The sequence below is a fragment of the Panicum virgatum genome, chromosome 8K, assembly GCF_016808335.1.
Source record: "Panicum virgatum strain AP13 chromosome 8K, P.virgatum_v5, whole genome shotgun sequence".
In the NCBI taxonomy this organism is placed as follows: domain Eukaryota; kingdom Viridiplantae; phylum Streptophyta; class Magnoliopsida; order Poales; family Poaceae; genus Panicum; species Panicum virgatum.
The window spans coordinates 22,932,332-22,938,400 of NC_053143.1; positions in this window are offsets into that span (position 1 = coordinate 22,932,332).

The window sequence follows — 6,069 nt, forward strand, 5'->3', positions numbered from 1 at the left end:
GCTTCAACTGCCGTGACTGCTTATCAATGACACGTACTCAGGAGCCTTACTGGAATCTTGAGTTTGTTAACTTCTCAAGTTTAGGTTATCCTCATTACTACGAAAAGCATTTGTTGGGGCGGGTAAAAACACATTTTTTGGGGCGGGTAGCACACCCGTTGCTAGTTTTCGCTGCTAAAAATGCCTATTTGCAGGGGCGGGTAGCGAAACCACCCCTAAAAATAGGTTTCTTAGGGCGGGCCAACCCCCCCCCCACCCGCCCCTACAAATCCATTTTCAGGGGCGGGTCACCGCCCTGCCCGACCCTGTAAATAACTTTCCAGGGGCGGGCACCTGAAAATGAATTTGCAGGGGAGGGTGGGGGTGGTCCGCCCCTACAAATGAATTTCCGACCCATCAAAATTAGTAGTTCATTTTTAATTTGTTTCGCGGTGTTTTAAATTTGAATTCCCACTTTATATATCTACCAAGCTAAGTCTATATTGATCCATTCTGACCCAACACTCAAATAACAATGCAATCAAATAAAATTTCAGAAGAGGACTAGCAGTACAAGCTGTTCAATGATAATAGTAGCTATACATCCATGCATATTACAAATTTGTAGCTACTGTATTGCTCGCATCCGTAGATAGATAAGATAGTTGCGGTCTCCAATTATCCACCCTAGAACTTCTTCAAAATATACTAGTGCACAAATAAGTGCACTCTCCTCCGCTTCCCATTGGTGGCCGCATATAGAACTACAAATATCGAACAATGGAGTGTTAGGCTGATTTGCCCTGCAGAAGGAGAGCTTTGCTTGAAACCTGCAACCTCTTGTAAAATATGGCTCTCCACCCATGCAAGTCAAACCTAAGGTGTCCATGACTTGATTCATAATAGCCCGAAAACTAACTAAAGCAATGGTATATTGATGATCAATGAGATCATGCAAAAAGGTGATAATAATGTTATGAAAGTTGAAAGAATAATGCAACGTTATGAAAGTTAACAATGACTAAAAAGAAAATTTTATACTCTGTCTTGTCGATTAAGACGACAAAGCCTCTCTGTAGTCAGAATAACATTGGATTCTCTCGCCTGTAGCTGCTTAACTCGAAAATATAAAAAGTCGGGCACAAAGTACCCATGATTCTTAAGCTGCTGCAGGCATGCCTCCACCGCTAGCCTCTCATAAGTTGTCCAAATGGGTGCCTCTCCACCCACTACGGCAATTGAAACCATGGGTATCATCGAGGAGGATGGATCCTCTCCTGGTACCATCGAGGACCACTCTATATGTCGAATAGGTATTTGAAAAGAAATATGTACCCTTTTGACATCCGGTTGCCGAACAAGCCCTTGTCGAGCCACAAAAGTAGTACCACCCAAACCTTGGACAACATCTTGAAGCAATCTAACAACGTTGATAAGCTGCATTGTATGTGAGGAAATTTATAATTATTTGAAGCTGCATTGTATGTGAGCAAAACTCTATGAAACTAACAAATAAAACTTACAACGTTTGGAATTGATCGGCGCGTTCGATCACCCAGTGGTAAGTCAACATTTTGATGGAAGTGTATGCCTGGCTGCTGAGCCACAAAATCGTCCATAAGCACACGACCACCGCCACAACCCCTACCACGACCGCCACCACGGAACATCTAACAGTATTCACATTGAGTAAATATGAATAACGAAATTCATAGTGTAACAAAAGTTCAATAATTCATGTACTCCCATTCTCATTCAAATGAAAAAATTTCTAACCCTATTCCCTTACCCTAACCTTAACCCTAACCGTACAAGTCCTAACCCTAACCCTAACCGTACACGTTCTAACCCTAACCCTAAGAAAAGGGCTGAATAGGGGAAGGCAATGGCACCTACCGTGTGGCTTGGAGAGGAATGAGGGCAGCGCTATGACGAGTTGCGGACGAGGAGAGGTGGTGGCGGCGTCGACGACGCGGGTCCTCCTCCTCGGCGAGCTCCAGGCATTGCGGTGGCGGAGGTCGGGACGGCGGTGGAGGAGGAGGTGGTGGCGGATCCGGGCGTCGGCGGCGGAGGAGGAGGAGGCGGCGGCGGCGGATTCGGGCATCGGCGAGGAGGAGGTGGCGGCAGCGGCTGCGGCGCCGAGAAGGAGGAGGAGGAGGAGCTGGCGTCTGCGCGGAAGTCGGGGCAGCGGCGGCAGATCCCGGCGTCGGCGAGGAGGAGGTGGCAGCAGCGGCGGCGGCGAGGAGGAGGAGGTGGCGGCTGCGAGGAGGAGGAGGAGAGGAGGAGGAAGTGAAGGAGGAGGTGGCGGCTGCGGCGGCGAGGAGGAGGGCGCGGAGGAGGAGGTGGCGGCTGCGGCAGCAAGGAGGAGGCCGCGGAGGAGGAGAAGGAGGAGGAGGTGGCGACGGCAGAGGCGGCGAGGAGGAGGAGGAGAAGGTGGCGGCGGCGGCGGCGGCAAGGAGGAGGAGGAGGGCGTGGAGGGCATATATTGGGGTATTAGTAGGGGCGGGTGGGGCTCCGGTCCGCCCCAACAAATCAGTTTGTAGGGGCGGGTCGGGGCCCGGCCTGCCCCAACAAATATTTTTGCAAATTATTCAGAAAATTTGATTAATGCAAAAAAAAAAAGCAAAACACATGATAAAATTGTAAAATTTTTACCATAGAAAAATTATAATATGTGTAACATAGGAAAAATATCAAAATCATATTTCAGAGCATATAATGAATAAATATTTTGAAACAACAATGTATATCTATGTCACACTACTATGTCATACAACTTAAGGCTAACTTGTGTTTTCAACACTCTTTAACACTAAACGTGTTGAATTGTATTTTTCATATATTTTTACAATTCTACATGACAGTACATGCTTATGGTAAAAATTGCACGTTGTTTTGAATTATTTGCATCCCCATTTGAAATAAATGAATTTTCCGAATAAATTAAAAAATTATTTGTAGGGGCTTACCCCCCCAGCCACCCCTGAATATGCGTGCGGTTTGTAGGGGCAGGTGGGGGATGAGCCGCCCCTAAAAATCGAATTTGTAGGGGCGGCTCACGCAACCACCCGCCCCTAAAAATGGCACCCATTTTCAGGGGCGGCTGAGGGGGTGAGCCGCCCCTACAAATTCCATGTCTAGAAGCGGTTCATTTCTACAGTACCCGTGCTCCATCTATAGGAATGGGTGACTTTTTGGTCCGCCCCTAAAAAAAGAGGCGTTGCTACAATTCGTTTTTGTAGTAGTGCCTAGAAGAGGCTTGGTAACCGAAAAGTAATACTCTTAGTGAGTGCTTCAACAATGTGGACTAGGGCTTGCTTAGTGCCCACTGATACCACGAGATAAATCCTCACGTCAAGAGTTTGCTTCTTTAAATTTTCGCAACTTTTACTTGTAACTTGTGTGTCTTTACATTCTTAGAGTAGTCTCAAGTTAGGATTAGCTATAGGTTACAAAACTTGTTTTGGGATGTGGTTTCATACTAAATTAACAGCATATATATTGATCATTAATATATTATTCTGAATAATAGAGGATTATATCTTTTTTATACCATATATACTACTAAGTGGTACTATCGTGTACCGTAAAAGGACCTGGGTTGGGGGGGGGGGGTGCGCGGACTGGTGACAAAACCTGTTGGTTTATACCTCATGCACCACGTTTCTTCGCAGGAGATACACGAGTCTATTAGAGCCAGAGGAAAGCATGTATTATTGAACCTCTGCTTAACTCGAACACTTGAGAAACGTGTGATTTTGTCTCGTAGGAGACTAATTTTTATTGATCCAATGGTCGCCCATTGGGACAGCACAAGAATCTGTGGCAGGCAGCATACATACAAGCAGCATCCGGATTCTGGAATGCCGTCACCGTCTTAAAAAGCAGGTGAAGACGTGCTATTAACTTGTGTCCACAAAAAATATAGTTGAGAGGAGGTATCCTATTATATATAGAGATTTGTGAAGATCATCTTCCTGGTATACATGTGTTGCTCTCCATGTTTTTCATGTGTATACAATACCTTTCCTGTTCGTTCAATATAGCTTGTCCATAGAGTAGAACGGATTCTGATCCACGAAATATATGACTGGAATAGAAGGACCGGTAACATTTAAGAATTAGGCGCCAATTAAAGAGGATGCATGGATTTGTGACGATCATCTTCCCGGTATACATGTGTTGCCCTCCATGTTTTTCATGTGTGTACAATATCTTCCCTGTTCGTTTAATGATCCATAAAGTAGAATGGATTCTCATCCACGATATATATATATATATATATATATATATATATATATATATATATATATATATATATATAACTGGAATAAAAGGATCGGTAGCATTTAAGAATTAGACGCTAATTAAAGAGGATGATGGGTCAGTTCTATCTGGAAGCGTTAGGACATAGGATTTCAACAAAAGAATTTAATTACATTCAAGGAGTAAAAGAGTAAATTCCAAAGAAGATATTGTATCACTTTGATCCGTAAATATCTACAAGCATATAGGGCACATGTACACCAGTGACCCCTCGTATAGTCTAAAAGTGGGTGGTGATCTTAAAATCCTTAGCACACTCTTTTACTATTTTACGCAAAACATAAGCTAGATCAAGCACAGGAGAAAACATGTACTATTGACATACACACTCGACATGGTACGATGTAGCTCTCTTCAACTCTGTCTAACTAGGAGTCTAGGACGTGAAAAACGGGTGATTCCGACTCGAAGGAAACAGTGTAATTTGTATTTGTCAGTAATTTTATTACTAGAAGCACTCATCCATAAACCGGTGATGGGTACAAATAGCATAAAGAAATGCAATCAATGTTTATTGAAAAAAGCAACACCAAAGATTTGGGACCAAAAGCGATTAGCAGTGACCATTGAATAAGTTTCTTCGGCTTGAGTTGGGTTAAAAGCACGGAAGCTTTTTGCACCATCACCCTCTTCGAATAGAGTGTTTTCTACGGTAGCCCCAAGGACAGCGCATAGCACAGCTGTGCCTAATACTCCGGCAACTCCCATCATACGAAATGGGTTCAAGGTCCAATTATGAAATTACTAGAACTAGCGTGAGCTGCTGACCAATTTATTTCAAAGTTTTTGGAATTTTCACTTATCCAAGGGGTCTAGAAGGTTAGCAACTTCATCCTCACATCTTTTATGATTAGGAAGGTTTCCTTTTTTTCTTTAGATATTGAGGAATTGTGGTTTTTGTGAAATGGAGAGAGTGGAGAGATTTTTTTATAATGACCCCTTTAGTAACAGAACTTCCCATAATTTTCTTGTCAATGACATGTACCCAGATCGTTTCTAGAATGAGTTTGTTAAGTCCTTTACTACCGAAATTCAAGAGTTCGCCATGTGTCTCATGTCATGGCGAAGTCGCCCTGGCACATGGTGAACGGTGAACATTTCGCCAAGGGTGGCCGACGGCGAACCGCCAACAGCATCCACGGGCATGACAAAGCCCGAGTTTGCCGTGTGCCATTTTTCGGTAGTGCTTTAGTAAAAAAGCTTGCCGTGACTGTTTATCAATGACAAGTACTCGGAGCGTTACTGGAATCTTGAGTTTGTTAACTCCTCAAGTTAAGGTTATCCTGGAAGAGACTTGGTGACCGGAAAGTAATACTCTTAGTGAGTGCCTTAACAACGTGGACTAGGGCTTGCTTAGTGCCCACTGATACCACGAGATAAATCCTCACGTCAAGAGTTTGCTTCTTTACATTTTTGCAACTTTTACTTGTAACTTGTGTGTCTTTACATTCTTAGAGTAGTATCGAGTTAGGATTAGCTATAGGTTGCAAAAATTGTTTTGGGATGTGGTTCCATACTAGAAGAACTATAATTGCACATCTAGATATCTTGATTTAGTTTGTGTTTTGTGCAAACTAGTTTGAGCTGTAGGTTAATATTTTATGTTTGCCTAATTAACCCCCCCCCCTCCCACTCTTAGGCTACGAGCACCGATTTCTTTCATCACCTGATACTAAAAGGGTGCCTCACAAGTTAGTTCAAAAGGAAATTATCTAATGGGGATACATACTATGTTATCAAATCGCGTTTTTATGGACGGGTCAC